Here is a 17,375-nt window from a genome sequence, read left to right on the forward strand (position 1 = left end):
AATTATTAGCTTTATCTGTCACAGACTTAGAGAACTACTCAAGTTTCTAAACTACTCTTGAGATATAACAATTCTCTTTATCTCTTGCAATTTTTATCATTTAAATTTAGTTCTGGGGAATTCCCTGGCAGTCCAGTGGTTAGGACTCTGCACTTCCACTACAGGGGGCATGGGTTCAATCCCTGGTCATCGGGGAACTAAGATCCCGCAAGCTGCGCCGTGTGGCCAAAAACAAGAAAGAAACAAAAAAAAGTTTATAGAAATTTAGTTCTGTATAATTTGGATACATATCGATTCATGACATCATCATTATGGCTTATATGCTTCACCATTGTAGTCTGTTCCATTTATTACTTTTAAGCTCTGTCAAATTGAACATTATCACCCCGTTATGCTTTCCTTCTATTATAATGTATCTGGTTTGCCTATTCTTTTATTTTCAATTTCTTTCAATCATGCTGTTTAGGTGCGACGCTTGTATACTGTATGTAATTAGGCTTTTTGAAAAAACTTTAGAGTATGTCTTCTCCTTATAAAAGGTATGTTCATCCCACTTATATTTATTGTTATAACAAACTTGATGAAACCTGTCATAACTTTTTTCTTCCTCTTATAAATGCTTCCTTGCTACTTGTTTTCTATGTTTTACTGTTTACTTCTTTTTCTCCTTCTTACCTTTTCCCCTACCATAGGTAATTTAGAAGATATGCAGATTGTTTTTAGTCCTATTACTAGGAGTTACTTCTATTAATTCTTTTAAATATTTTTTCTGGCTATAAAAGCAATATGCACAAATTTTAGCAACTTTAGGAAACACGGAAAATTAACATGTCTCTCATAATCTGATTTATAATAATTTGTTTAAAACTTTTTAAAGTTACTTTACATTCCCTCCACCAAGAAAAAAAAGACAAAAACAGTTTATCCCTTGAAAAAGAACATTTATAGCAATAAAAAAGGCCTACATAAAGGTCAGCCACAACCAGAAAATGAAAAGCCACTATATGCGAAAAACTTGTGCCTGAACTTTAAACTGCTCCAAACTATTAGGAAAGTTGTATGTAGTCTACTTATAGTTATTAAAACTCCTGTTAACTTGGTGAACAATAGGGATCATTTTTATGTTTTATAATAAGTATATAAAGAATCTATAAACAAATCCCTTGATACATATAATATTCTAATCTATACTTTTTTATTATATTGTTACTCACTGGACCTTTGTGTATCCCTTTCAAAGGATCCCATTTCTCCCCTTAGTGTCCATTCTCTCTGATTAGCTACTGTCAGAACTGTGGCCTTCAAGTTATTTTGACTGAGTACTCCTAATAGTAAATATCTAAGTATGCAGCAATATGTGCAGTTATTTATTTATAAATGAGGTATATATTATATGACTAATATGTTATATATAGTGTAAACCTAAGTAGAAATTTACATATGATATAAAAAATAAAAATATGTATGGAAAAAATGGAAGTTACAGTTTCTTCCTGTATCTCATAAGTGGGTGGCCTTACTTCAGTGTGAAGACCACTGGGATAAGGGACTTTAAATTGGGTGCTCCCAAGTCCCAAGGACCAGTGGCGGTCATCAGCTTGGACTCTGAAAACCTAGGCTCCAACATTTGGTGTAGAAACGCTCACCTTGTGCTGAGTATCAGAGGGGGACATTCTTACCAACGAGAGAGCCAAGAAACAGATCTGGCAACCTTTTCCTGGGACACCGCGGACCGGAACTTCTGGTGTCATTAAATTCATGAGTTTTCTTGTATTGTCCCTTAACCAAAAGGAGCTTTTGTACTTTTAAATGTTGTATAAATGTGTTATATTGCGTGAGAGCCTGAGGTTTTTGAACTGGAAACTTCCTGAAATTTATATCTCCATGTGGTTACCATAAATATAATGTAATAAAAGGGAAAAATATGAATTGGGTGCTAAATTCAATCTACAGATTGGCCAGTTAGCTCTAATTCTGTGATATAACGCTATTGCTTAATTGTGTTAAGAATGTGTAAACAAGCATCACACATTACCAATACCGAAAAAACAAAAACGGTCTGCCTTAAATAGAAAGAATAAGGTAGGACAACATGGTATCGATATCCTGTTATAAAATTCACTCTACCAGGGACTTCCCTGGTGGCCTAGTGGGGGGGGACTCTGCGCTCCCAATGCGTGGGGCCTGGGTTCGATCCCTGGTCGGGGAACTAGATCCCACATGCATGCCGCAACTAAGAGTCCGCATGCCACAAATGGGAGCCCACATACCGCAATGAGGATCCCGTGTGCCGCAACTAAGACCCAGCACAGCCAAGATAAATAATAAATAAATAATATTAAAAAAAAATTCGCTCTACCAGTCATGATGTTTTAAAAAATTATAGTATATGAAGTAAATATACTTGAAAGGTTATATTTCAAACATATGCTTTAAAAGATTCTCACCATTGCTCACACAAGGAAAATTTCAAAGATATGTAGTTGTTAGTAATTTCCACGTAAAGTATTTGAAGGGTGAAAATTCAAAATAAGTTTAAAAATTGGCAAGGATAGTACTCTTCCAAGATATGATTAGCCATAATAACCCCACTTAACCAAATATCTGTAGGGCCTTATTTACCAACAGATTCATCATAAGCAGTGCGATTCTACTTTAACTTACTAAATAAGTTATTAAATAAGATGACTTATTCCTATTATCCAAACTATCATGGCAATGAGTTAGATTTTAACTGCCTCAACATCTAAGCCTTGATTCTCCCCAATTTTTATTTATTTAATTTGCGGTATTATTGCCTACCAATTCAGGTTTTACAATTTAGCGCAACAATAAAAATCAACACTGGTTTTGCATTATAGTAGTCCCCTCTTATCCTCAGTTTCACTTTCCACAGTCAACCATGGTCTGAAAATATTAAATGGAAAATTCCAGAAATAATTCATAAGTTTAAGATTGGGGGACAGAGTCAAGATGGCGGACTAGGAGGACATGGAATTCACGTCTCCACACAACTAGGGCACCTACCAGGCACCGGTGAGGGACCACAGACACCTAAGGGGAGGGGAGAAACCCCCAGTGACCAGGTAGGACGTGGGGCATGGGGGGAGTGAGAGAGGGAGAAGTGGAGGTGGGATGGGACTGGCGCCCCTGAGGGGTGGCTGGGGGAGGGGAAGGGATCCCACCCCCAAAGGGGGAAATTGGGGGACCACTGGGAGGGCAGAGGATCAAAAGGGAGCATGGCCAGGTCTCCCCTGCCCACTTGGGACCCCGGGAGCCTGCTGAGATCCCGGTCCTGATCCTCTGCCCACGAAGGTCCCCTCCAGCTGCATGGGTCCTGAGGGAGTGGGAGGGAGGGAAGGGAAAGCAAAAGTAAAGGCCAGACCTACTGGACTGGAACCCCTGAGGGGTGGCTGGGGGAGGGGAGGAGTTCCTACACCCAGCAGGACACACCCATGGTTAGGGGTCCAGCGGGGACTGGGGAGACCCCAGGGGAGATGGGGAGTGGGGGCGTGGAGGAATGGAAGGGAACGCGGCCAGTGCTTTCCCTGTCCACTTAGGCACCAGAGAGCCTGTTGGGCTCCTGGGCCTAATTCTCTGCCCTCAGAGCCTCCCTCCTGCTGCCTAGAGACCAAGCCCCACCCCTACACCCCCACCCAGGGCCCTACCTCTACACTCAGAGAACCCCTCCAATGAGCTGGGCCTAAACCGCACCCACACACCCTCACCCACGGCCTTGCCTCCAAACCCCAGAACTCCACACTCTGAAGGCCCTCCTTTGGACGTGCTGCCTCTCCCCTTCTGTAGGTCCTAAGTAGAGGCCCTGCCCGACACTTGAACATCACCCGCCCAGGCCCCGCCCCCAAGACCTTTTCTGGCTGCATGGGTCCTAAGCCTAGGCCCTGCCCCACCATAACCCCCACCCCTGCCTAAGTTCCAACCCTGCCCAAACTCCGCCCCCCATAGCCAAGGCTTTTTTTTTTTCCTTTTTTCCTCTTTTAGATTGGGGTTCTGTTTTACCTTGTTGATTAATTGTTCTTCATTCATTTATATGTTTATTTTTTCTAATAAATCTTTTATTTTTCTAATTTTATTTTATTCTTTATACTTTGTTATTGTTCTGCTCCTTTTGGCTTGTGCCCCCACCCCCCTTTTTTCTTTTCTTTTTTCTGTTACAGTTTTATTTTACCTTGTTGCAGTTGTTTCAATTATATTATTATTTTTCCTAATTTTTTTTTAATCTTTCTAATTTTATTTTGTTTTTTATTCTTTGTTATTGTTTTGCTCCTTTTCTTCTTCTTTTTTTTTTTTGCCGCGCCACATGCCTTACGGGATCTGGTTCCCAGGCCACAGGTTGGGCCCGAGCTCCTGTGGTGGCAGCTCCGAGTCCAAACCGCTGGACTAACAGAGAACCTCAGACCCCAGGGAATATAAATCGGAGTGAGGCCTCCCAGAGGTCCTCATCTCAGCACCAAGACCCGGCTTTATCCAACTGCCTGCAAACTCCAGTGCTGGATGCCTCAGGCCAAATAATCAGTAAGACAGGAATACAGCCCCACCCATCAAAAAAAAAAAAAAATGAAATGACAAAAAATATGTTACAAATGAAGAAGCAAGGTAAAAACCTACAAGACCAGATAAATGAAGGTGAAATAGGCAGCCTACCTGAAAAAGAATTCAGAGTAATGATAGTAAAGATGATCCAAAATCTCGGAAACAGAATGGAGAAAATAAAAGAAATATTTAACAAGGATCTAGAAGAACTAAAGAGCAAACAAACAGTGATCAACAATACAATAACTGAAATTAAAAATACTCTAGAAGAAATCAATAACAGAATAAGTAAGGCAGAAGAACGGATAAGTGAGCTGGAAGATTAAATGGTGGAAATAACTGCCAGGGAGCAGAATAAAGAAAAAAGAATGAAAGAATTGAGGACAGCCTCAGAGACCCCTGGGACAATATTAAACGCACCAATATTCGAATTATAGGGGTCCCAGGAGAAGAAGAGAAAAAGAAAGGGTTTGAGAAAATATTTGAAGAGATTATAGCTGAAAACTTCCCTAACATGGGAAAGGAAATAGTCAATCAAGTCCAGGAAGCGCAGAGAGTCCCATACAGGATAAACCCAAAGAGAAACATGCCGAGACACATATTAATCAAACTATCAAAAATTAAATACAAAGAAAAAATATTAAAAGCAGCAAGGGAAAGGCAACAAATAACATAAAAGGGAATCCCCATAAGGTTAACAGCTGATCTTTCAGCAGAAACTCTGCAAGCCAGAAGGGAGTGGCAGGACATATTTAAAGTGATGAAGGGGAAAAAACCTACAACCAAGATTACTCTACCCAGCAAGGATCTCATTCATATTCAATGGAGAAATCAAAAGCTTTACAGACAAGCAAAAGCTAAGAGAATTCAGCACCACCAAACTAGCTTTACAACAAATGCTAAAGGAACTTCTCTAAGTGGGAAACACAAGAGAATAAAAAGACCCACAAAAACAAACCCAAATCAATTAAGAAAATGGTAATAGGAACACACATATCGATAATCACCTTGAATGTAAATGGATTAAATGCTCCAACCAAAAGACACAGACTGGCTGAATGGATACAAAAACAAGACTGTTTGAAAAACAAGTTGTACTACGATCTGTTGTAAGATGTGTTTATCAACAAAAGGGGAGGAGGTACTAGATGACCAATATATTGTTGCAGCAATTGCTGAAACTACTCACTATGCCCACAAAACCCTCTGAACACAGTCTTTCTGCAGTGCTTATTTTATGGCTCTTACATTAGTCCCTAAAAGAAAATCCCAAAACTCAATCTATGTACTGTTGAAACCAAATCACTCAAAAATTTATGTAACTGCTGCCTTCTTTTCATTCTGTTACCTCTCATTTCATACAGTTCTAGAAAATGTGCAAAGGAGTTGCATATGGCATTAATCTGTTAGAAAATGGTGGCCTTTTCTATAAAATACAGCCAAAGATGTGTGTTCAGTTGTGGTCATTATTAGGGCGATCACGTTGTTTTCATTCATTCATTCAGGATTTGCTGGAGGATGTCAGTTTCTGCAGCTGGCTTGACCTGGGGGAGGAGTGGGGGAGCAAATTCCTTCTGGTGCATACTGATTACAGGAGGCATTTCTCGGTGCTCCTGTACACATGTCACTGCACTACATCCTACCCTGCCTCACCATCAAGTGGTCTGAAAACAAGGGCCTTAGCAACATGCTAACTACAGGTCAGAAATATTCAAACAAAACACCAAAACTGCAATCTATCTTAACACAATCACTTTCTCCAAGTCTAAGACCTTCATCAAGAAAACTCCATTAAAACAATTACACATACCACATAAACATTGCACAGGCTCCACAGTGATTCCCTTCCAAGCAGAGATTTTTCCCCTCCGTATGATCCGTTCTCTCCACAATGCAGCAGCAGCATCTGTAGCCCTAGCGTGCTATCTAATAACATGAGCTACTCCTCCCTCGCTTATGAGCTTTACATCCCTGTTTTGGCTAAACTTCCTTTTCTCCCCCAGGACTAAACTAGATCATTCACCGTGTCCCTAAACATAAACCAAACCACACCAAAACACAAAACATTAAGGGAAGCCGACAGCATCCACCAGCTCACCATTACCTTTGACACCTAAGAAAAACGTAACTTGACATCCTTTAACAGCTCAACTGAACTGTTAAGTGTACTTAAAAATAGAAGGGAAAGAGTGAGCACACTCCACAAATAGGTCCTTAGAAATTTACCATCAAAGTCTTGAGTTGGGCATAAACTGTTTCCAGTGCAGTACCGCCCTGATGCATATGACTATATAAAGTAGAGAAAAGAGGGAGCCCCCCCCAAAAAAGCCAAACCAAACACTATACACTTCAATTGCACATCCAAAACTGTCCCCTCTACACACCCAACAGGATATCCTTACATCATAACTGGTGCCTCCACCTCCCCACCCCCAAAAAAGAAAAAAAAAAATTATCCCGGTAGGCACAGACACGTTATAGGAACTTTGCAGGAAAGCACAAAGAGGCTGTAGAGATTACAACCACCACCTTATCTGCTGTCGGAGAGTTTGTGTGCGTGTTTTTTTTTAAGTGTTTCGCCCAGCTCCTCCTTCCCCCACTACAAACAGCAAACACATGAGTGAGCTAATCAGCTCTTAAACTGAAAAACCTTTCGATCCAGGCGAGTGATGGAAGATAAAAGCTGAGGGGCGGCAGGAGGGTCAAATAAAAGTTGCTCCGCAGTTCGCTCATCCAAGCCCCGCAGCGACCGCAGGGGGGTGAGGTTCCCAAAGCCACTTTCACACCTTCGATAATGCACTAGCAAAGAGAAGCCCGGAGAGGCTGAAGTTTCCACGGAGGGCACCGTCGGGGAGACGCAGCCCGGGAGGACGCAAGGGTTGGGCTCGCTACCTCTACACACGGGCGAGCCGGGGCTCCGTCGCTCAGGTGAGTGGCTCCTCCGCTGGCTCTCTGGGGACCGTCTCGGGCGGCCCTTGGCCCGCGGCGCCTGCTCGGTCGGGGCCGCGGTCGGCGGCGGCGTCGGGCTGGGCGGGCTGGGGCCGCGGGCCGCGCCGGGCCCCGGGAGGCTGCCCAGCGAGGCGGCGGCGGCGGGCGGGCGCGTGGGGCTGTGTTGGCTGCCCCGCAGGAGCTGGTAGGGCACCGTGGCGCGGATGGGCTGCAGCAGCCGGCCGGCTCCCGCAACCGGGGCGCAGCTCACGCCGCCGCCGCCGCCGCCGCCGCCCGCACCGTTCCCGCTCCCGGCGGCGGGGAACCGGCGGCGCTGCGCCGCATCCTCTGCGGCGGGGGATGAGGAGTCTGAGAGGAACTGGAAGAGGAGGAGGCAGTGGACATGGTGGCTCCGCGGGCCCTGGACGATGCCGGCCAACACCGAGGCGCGGAGCGGGAGGCGCGCGAGCGTGTGGGAGCCGGCGCGATAGTGCGTGCGAGTGTGTTAAGGGGGAGGGGCGGGGCTATCGTGGAGGGGGAGGAGTCTCTCGGCTCCCCCTTCGCAGCGCGCACCCCCGCCGCCTCAGCGAGGGGGGGAGGGGAAGGGTGCGAAAACAAACGTCCAACGGCCCCAACCGCCCGACCGGGCTCGGTGTGGCGGTTACGGCCGGGGCCGCGAGGAGCCCGGAGCCGCCGCCGCCGCCGCCGCCCCGGGCATCGCGCCTACAGGGGAAAGGGGCAGCCGCCGGCATCACGCAGATTCGCGGGGCTGCACGCGCAGGAGAGCCCGGCAGCTGCAGGGAGGGCCGGGAGCCCTGCTTCTGGGGACCTGGGAGGGGGAAAGGGCCTCGAAGTGCCTGGCTGAACGCGGAGCCGCGCCACCGCAAACGCCGCCGCCGCCGCCTCCTCTGCCCGCTCCTCACTCCATAAGGCACCTAACCCCCCAACCCGTACCCCGCCCCCTGCACCGCCTCCCGGCGCTCGGGGCCGGCAGCTGCCGCAACGAGAATTCCCATTGTTACGTCATTCTCCACCAGAACGCGAGTGATTGGCTTCAGGGTAGGAGTGAGAGGAGCACCTGCCAACGAAAGTGGGCGTCCTACTTTGGAGGCGGGATACGAAGGAGCGAAGAGGGAGGGGCTGTGCGCTCAAGGAGGGGCGTGAGAGTTGACAGGCTTTGAGGTGAGAGGGCGACCGTGATTGGGCTGCCCTGGGAGAGTGGGTCCGTGTGTGTCCTGCGCGTACCCCGACACCCACAGACGCGCACGCCCAGGGAAGCAGGTTGTGAGGGCTCCACCCTCCAGGGCCGTTGGTACCTGAGACAGAAGATACGTCAGGCAAACTTGACTTTGCAAGTACACCTGTTCTGGTGGTGGGATGTTTGAGAAGAATCCATCCCTTCCCCACTAATTTTAGGAATCTGAGTTTTTGTGGTGAGTAGACTAATCAAAAGAATGTAAGGCCATCAGAAGCAATGTCTGGGGGTTGGATTGAACACTGGGTGGATACTTTTACAGTTATCCTATGGAGTGAAAAGAGATCATCAAATCTTACGTTCCAAGACAATAACTCTGAATCGCAGGGGTCAACAAGGAATTGTCCATCATTGCACCGTCAGTTAAATGGAGGTGTAATGGAGGGCACACCCTGTTGTCTTTTCCCAGAAGCAGATGGCCTCTTGGGAGAAATAATACCAGACTTGATGTAACAATCCACTGGGGTAAATTTAGTTTTTATTCTGCAGTGGAACTGAAGAGAAACTAAGATTTTGGATGACTGTCAGGAACCGAAGTTTACCCCACAGTAAACCAAGGTTTTAAACATTAAGCAGGAACAATTGATTGAAGGGTCCACATCAGATACCCTCCATGCGTTTCCATGAGATAAAAAAGAAGTGGGAGATCAGATTGGTCTACTCTTGGTGTCTGCCCACACTGACAAGCTTCCTCTGATTTCAGGCACTAAATGCAAGGGTCAGTTTCACTTAGAGGAGCCATCCCTCTCAGCTTCATTGTGCCCTCAGAACAGAAAGCATACTAGGTTCTGTAAAAAGTGGATGAGACCACTTTTTCTGTAAAATGCAAGAATTGCACCCATGAATACTAGTGACAGTTCCTCACTTTATCACATAGTAGAATAACAGCTAACATTTACTGAGCATTTCATGTGTCAGCCACTGTTCTAAGAATGTTTTATGTGTTAATTCCTTCAATCCTCCTATGATCCACAAGGTATGATACTACTATTATACCCATTGTGTTCACATGTATTTGCTTTCCAGAATAACATATATTAAATGTAAATGTAGTAAAAACTTTCCTCTTTTAAATTTAGTATAATTGACCTATTGTATTATTTTTTCCATCTGAAATGAAAGATTTCCTCATTCATTAGGAAATTGCCTTCCTTCATGGGGAAAAAGAATGATAAATGGCTTCTTTCTGATGACTTTTTCAGAATATCAAGAACAACAATTGACGGATTAAAATATGTGAAGTTTTTAAAAATGCTGGTAAATTTCCAAGTCGTCGATTTGATTACAGCATGGTTTCATAATAGAAATGTTATCTCTGGCCACTCCTAAATATAAATATGTAACGACCCCAACACTTTAGATTACAGTAATTCTAAATGTATACCAAGCCACAGTCCTAATGATCAATACCTGATTTGGATCTAAAACAACGTACCTAGCCATATGTTAAAGTCTTTCTGTGTTTGTTCAAAACTGCCAACACCAACTTAAATCAGACAACCAAGACAAATCTAAATGATGCACACAGAGAACTAGTATGATCTCCAAATACTATTTTCAGTTGCTGATAAGTCACCATGACCTATTTGGAGGTTCAATCACCTTCTCTTTACTAAATATATCTTGGTTGCCTCTTAAACCTTTGTTCTCATGAAATAAATACTGATCTTTATGTGTAAGGAATTCAGTCTCCAAACAAATCAAAGGTGGGCTAAAATCAACTAAACCCAGTATCGGCTTTCAAATGTCCATTTGTTGAGTTCTTAACAGTATTTTATTCTTAGTGAGTTTGGGAGTGGGCTCCAAGGGTATGAAAAGAAGCTTTAGGAAAACATACCCCTCAGTAAATTGGGACCCCCCTTAGAAGGAAGTGTGGATTGCTGGGCGAGAAGAGCATTGTTACCCGACTGTGCTAGCTATGGGATGGTCGGGTCCCGTGCAGATTATCTCTATTTGTTGAATATAAGTGTAACAATCCCTGGAAATTCTATATATGTTAATGTTGGTAATGACCTCTTTACTATGTTGACCTACCTAGAAGAAGACAACACTGAAAGTGCAATTTGGTGGCATGGGAAATACCTTTGTTCTCAGTAACCCGTGTCTTGGCTGTTTGTGGAACAAGATTCCACCGTTAGCTAATCTGAAGTAGAACTATTACACTTACTTCTTGGTTCATATACGGTAATGGACTATACTTTAGGTTCCATTAAAACTTGGAATCATTGGCTACATCTGATTAATATGTAGCCCCATGTGAAGAGAGAATGAGATAACTAACGGGCCTACAGAGCTACCAAAACGTCCCTCTTCTAGTTTCATCCAGGTTTGCCAGGGGATGCATCCAAGCCCCAACCAAATCTAAGAGGCAGTCCAGGCTGTCAGTATCAGAAATGAGGTCACGGCTGAGAGAGAACACTAAACAGATCTGCACTGATGTTCATCTTCAGCTGATTAAACTCTCTTGTAGGTGGATTCTTTATAGCAGCAACAAAAAGAGCCTTGCCTGAATTTTTGTCCCTGGCAGATGCTTACAGTAAAACTCCTTACTGCTTGTGACAGGCTGCGTGCACCTTTGCACTAGGTGTTCCCTCTGCCTGAGCCGTTCCTACCCCAGTTAACCCACATGGCTTGCTCCCTCATTTCCTCCAGGTCTTCACTCAGATGTCATCACCTTCACAATGAAAGCTTTTCTGAAAACTCTTTTTGAAAATTGCAAGCACCCCCTAGATGTTCCCTACTCTCTTACTTTTTTATTCCCCAGAGCAGAGCACACATCACCACCCACCTATTGTATATTTTAATTATTTTTTGTTCTGTTCGTGTAGAATGTAAGAGCCATGAAGGCAAGACTTTTTATCTGTTTTATTACTGCTGACTCTCCACAGTAGTGCTTGGTACCTGGTAGACAGTATTTGCTCAATGTTGTTGAAAAGAGTAGCAAATTTTAACCAGTGCTTGTCCCATGAACTAAACTGTGCCTTTCATCAGAAAAAGAAAATGGATAATAAGAAGTATATCACTGTTGCAAAGACATAGCCACAGAGTAGAAAAATGTTCCATGTGGCTTTTGTAAACTATACAGATATTCGCACTGGGGCCAACATTCAAAAGGAAAGCATATCTTGTATTATGATCCTTATACAGGCAAAGTGAAAAATACTAGTCCTAAGAGAGGTGGGATAGGGAGGGTGGGATAGGGAGGGTGGGAGGGAGGGTGACGCAAGAGGGAAGAGATATGTATGTGTATAACTGATTCACTTTGTTAGAAAGCAGAAACTAACACACCATTGTAAAGCAATTATACTCCAATAAAGATGTTTAAAGAAAAAAATACTAGTCCTAGTGGCTCTTGGAGGCTCATCAGATGTTGAAAATGGAAACTGAAATTGGTAATGGAGAAAAGGCAGTTGAGATTTGCAGGGAAAAAAAATAACCAACTGAAACTGACAGAGAAGGACAGTTGAGGAGGATCACTTAGAGAGTGACATCTGCTGATATGTAGTTAGTTCTATCTCTCTGTTAGGAGCAATTCTCAAGAGGCCTGTGTAAGGAAACTGAAAAATATATATATTTAATTAAGTAGAAAGGAACATTTCATGTAAATAATAAATATTTTACTTTGTTTCTTCCCCCCCCCAGCTTTATTGAGATATAATTGACATAAAAGATTGTGTAAGTTGAAGGTGTGTAATGTAATGATTTGATATGGGTATTTAGTGCAAAACGATTAACACGATAAGGTTACTTAACACATCCATCACCTCACATAGTTATAAACCTTTTTTATGATGAGAACTTTAAAAATCTATTCTCTTAGTAGCTTTTAAATATACACTATAGTATTGTTAACTCTAGTCACCATGCTGTACATTACGTCCCCGGAACTTATTCATCTTATAACTTGAAGTTTGTACCATTGACCACCCTCACCCATTTCCCCCACTCCCCAGCCCCTGCCCCTATTCTCTGTTTATATGAGTTTGGATTTTTTTCGATTCCACATGTAAGTGAGATCGTATAGTATTTGTCTTTCTCCATCTGACTTACTTCACGTATCATAATGCCCTCAAGGTTCATCCATGTCATCACAAATGGCAGGATTTCATTCTTTTTATGGCTGAATAATATTCCATTGTGTATATATACCACAATGATTTTCCATTCACCCATCAGTGGACACTTGGGTTACTTTCATATCTTGGCTGTTGTAAATAGTGCTGCAGTGAACACGGGAATGCACATATCTCTTTGAGATATTGATTTCATTTCCTTCAGATATATACCCAGAAGTGGGATTGCTGGATCATATGGTAGTTCTATTTTTAAGTTTTTGAGGAACCTCCATAATGTTCTACATAGTGGCTGCACCAGTTTACAATCCCATCAACAGTGGACAAGTGTTCCCATGTCTCTATATCCTCACCAGTACTTATTATTGCTTAACTTTTTGATAATAGCCATTCTAACAAGTGTGAGGTGGTATCTCATTTCGGTTTTAATTTGTATTTCTCTGATGATTAGTGATGTTGAGCACCTTTTCATATACCTGTTGACCGTTTGAATATCTTCTTTGGAAAAAATGTCTACTCAGATCCCTTGCCCATTTTTAATTGGATTGTTTGGGTTTTTTGCTATTGCATGAGTTGCTTATATATTTTGGATATGAACCCCTTATCAAATATGTTGTTTGCAAATATTTCTCCCATTCTGTGGGTTGTCTTTTCGTTTTTGTTGATTGTTTCTTTTGCTGTGCAGAAGGCTTTTTAGTTTGATGTAGTTTCACTTGTTGATTTTTGCTTTTGTTGTGATGCTTTGGGTGTCATAACCATAAAATCCTTGATAAGACCAATGTCAAGGAGCTTTTCCCTATGCTTTTTTTTTTTTTTTTAAGATTTAACTTTATTTATTTTTGGCTGCGCTGGGTCTTCGTTGCTGTGCACGGGCTTTCTCTAGCTGTGGCGAGCAGGGGCTATTCCTCATTGCGGTGCACGGGCTCCTCCTTGTGGTGGCTTCTCTTGTTGAGGAGCACAGGCTCTAGGCGTGTGGGCTTCAGTAGTTGCGGCGCGTGGGCTCAGTAGTTGTGGCACACAGGCTCTAGAGCGCAGGCTCAGTAGTTGTGTTGCACGGGCTTAGTTGCTCCGCGGCACGTGGGATCTTCCCGGACCAGGAATCGAACCCATGTCCCCTGCATTGACAGGCAGATTCTTATCCACTGCGCCGCCAGGGAAGTCCCTATGCTTTGTTTTTAAAAGAAGTTCAGAAGAAGCAAGAGAAAGAGGGGGTATCTTGTTTTTTAACTGATAAATATCAAAAGAGTAAGTATGCAATTATTCCTACCTGGATAGAAAACAGTGATGAGGACCACCAATTTTTCAGCTTTCATCGCCACAGCAATTCCTATCGCCAACTATGATGCCAGGGGCACATCCCCTAAGCTGACACATAAGTAGAGTTTTATCATTTAACTGAAAGCCTATATTGTACAAAGCCAACACATTCAGAGGCTAAATAAAGATTTGGGGACCAGAAAACTGCAAATATTCTCTCTTTGCTGTGACATTTCATTTGTTTTAGTTCCAAACATGGTGTCAACAGTACATGAGAGCAGTAGTGGTCCTATGAAGAGACTGTGCTTGATTATCATAATAGTGTTTTTTTTAAGTGAGAGTTTAGAGTGATTAAAATGTGTCGATTAATTTCCTCCTCTGTGACTGAATTTTACTTTTTACCACATAAGTGTGTTGAGTGACTGTTTTTAAGGTGCAATCAACTCAGCAGCAGCGCTTGACTAGAGAAGTTACTAAGATTATTTTAAACTTTTTATAGCACAGTGTCCTACCAAGCATCCTATTGAGAAGGTTCATATTAATATATTTAATAGGCCTACATGAGGATTTAATAGCAATAATACTAGCATCAGGCCTTAGTAACTCCTCATCAAGTCACTTATTAAATGCCTTCAAAGTGCGACGCTCTTGTATACTCTGTAAGGGATCCTTGTTTTCACACTTTGGTAAATTGTAGTCTCTCAGAGGTAAAAAGGTAATTTCTACAGATAAAGGTAGAAACCATGTCTGAACACAGGTCTTCCATAAGAGAGATGCAAATAAAGCCAATGGAAGCAATGGGAGGGAAAGATCACTTTTGAGGAAAGGCTTCAGGAAAGAAGAGTATGAGGAAATCTTGTCACTCGGGATACACAGGATGTGTTAGGAGATGATTGAGCAGTCTGCCTCGACGGATGGTAAATGGAAGATAAGTCTTGGTCTGTTGATGACATGTCATGGAGGTTGCCAGGCAAGGCTTGCCCTTTATCGAGTATGCAGGGAGGAGCTGTTGAAGATTCTTGAGCGGGTGGGGAGAACATGAATGGAGCTGGGCTTTTTGAATATTAATGCAAGAATAGTTTACAACCTGGATGGAGACTGTAAACTGGAAGATGATTTAGTAGACTTTGAGAATAGTCCATGGGAGTTTAGGTAATGAGAGTTAGGAGAATGATAGGGGACATGGAGGGGAGGAAAAGATGCAGGTGATACTCCTTCGTAGCTGATGGACCTTGAAAGTAGGACGTCAGACAACTCTGAAGCTTCAGGCTTGGATGCCTAAGAGGACGGTGGTGGCTTTAACAGGAATAGGCAGCCAAGAGAAGGAGTAGGTTTGGGAGAAGATAATGAGCTCGTCTATAAAAAAGAGAACCAGAGGATATTCAAGTAGAGACAGTTTTTTCCTTTGTTTTATTGAGATATAATTGACATATAGCACTGTATAAGTTTAAGGTGTACAGCATAAAGACTTGACTTACCTATATTATGAAATGTTTACCGTAACTAGTTGAGTTAACATTCATCATCTGATTTTGATACAAGGGGAAAAAAGAGAAAAAAAATCGTTTGGAGTTTTTAAGAGCAGTTTTTAAATGATAGTTGAGAAGAGCATAGGTATGGTTTGGGGGGTTATCCATGTACATATGATAGTTGAAGCCATGGGCACAAATGAAGTTGGCGAGGGAGAAAAATATAGAAATAAAGAGAAAGAGGATCAAGGACAAAATTTTGAGAAATTATACATTAGTGGAGGAGGAAAAGTAAGCAAATAAACAAACAATCCAAAGAAAACAAAACTAGGAAAGAAGGCAGAAGGGAAGAACTTCTTAATTAAAGAATTTGGTGTCTCAGAGGATGTTTGGTAGATGTCTGTGGGATACCTGGGAGCTCACGTCCCCTTCTCTAAGAACTAATCCTCCGCCAACACACAGAGGGTTTGGGCCTGACAGCTATGTTTGTACAATTTGACCTTGTTCTTCTGACCGTGGTTGGTTTGACCTGAGTTCGATAACTGACCAAAGCTGCACCAATCAGGTTTTCTCCCCTGGGAATTTGGAATTAAGAAATACAATGTTATTCTATTAAGGGCATGAACTGGGTGATCACAGAAACCTGTGCATGGGGTAGCCATCTTCTGTCACAGAAACAGAAAAGTGGAGGAAACCTGGCTTCTGAAAGAAACGAATGAAGTGACTTGCAGAAAATCAAAATGAGAACAGATGACCTGAGAGAGAGAGAGAGAAACTGAGAGTATGTTTATTTTCCCATGACGACTATTTTCTGTCTTATCCCTTTTCTTCAATCTTCTAAAACCATCCCCACACCTGCCTACCCTGATGCGACTCCAGTATATTCCTACCATCAAATCTACAAATCTTTTGGCATTTGGACCCATCTCTCCTTTCTTTCTTCCTCTCCTATCAAAAGCCATTCCTCTGCTTATGATTTAAATTCCTTCCCCTCTTCTTAGGGGTTTCATTTCTTCAGTTATTCCCTTCCTCTTGTTCATCATCAAATTCTTGATTATCCCCAATATGTATAAACATGCTCCATCCTAACATTTAGGAAAAAACAAAGATTCTTATGCTATCCATTTCCACCTGTAATACTAATTCTCTGATCCCTTCACAGCAAACCTTCTTGAGAGAGATATCTACAGGTTAACTCTGATTTCCTATTCAATCTACTCGAATCTGACTTCCACCCCCACCACGCCAATGAAAACTGCTAATCCATGTTGTCAACAGCCTCCATATTGCTGGACCCAATGGATGTTCCTTGGACCTCATCCTACTCCCACTTTTAGCAGTTTTCAACACAGTTGGTCAGGCTCAACTTCTTGAAAACCAAATCTCTTCTATTGGCTGGTCTGTCTCCTAATTCTCTAACCACTGCTGTTCAGTGAGCTTCAGGGGTTTTTCCTCCTCTAATGCCCTCTAAAAACTGGGCTCTAGTCTCTGCTTTCTTCTCTGTGAACTCACCTTCTTGGTAATCTCAGTCATTCCCATAGCTTTAAATACTAAAAATGGTAACAAATTCCCAAAGTAATCTCTTTAGCCTAGACATTTCCTCCAAAATCTGTATTCATATATTCATTTGTATGACATGTCAGGTCTCCGTGAATATCTGAAATTAACGTATCTGAAATAGAACTAAACTCTCAATTTCTATCAACCTGCTTTCCTCCCCTCACTATTAAAAAGAAATTCTATCTTTACTTTTTCCCACTTCAGTAAATGTTATCAGCATTCACCCAGATATTGTAGACAAGACAACCCAGGTAATATTCTTGATTTTTCCCTCTCCTT

This window comes from Eubalaena glacialis, chromosome 4 (assembly GCF_028564815.1).
Source record: "Eubalaena glacialis isolate mEubGla1 chromosome 4, mEubGla1.1.hap2.+ XY, whole genome shotgun sequence".
Taxonomy (NCBI): Eukaryota; Metazoa; Chordata; class Mammalia; order Artiodactyla; family Balaenidae; genus Eubalaena; species Eubalaena glacialis.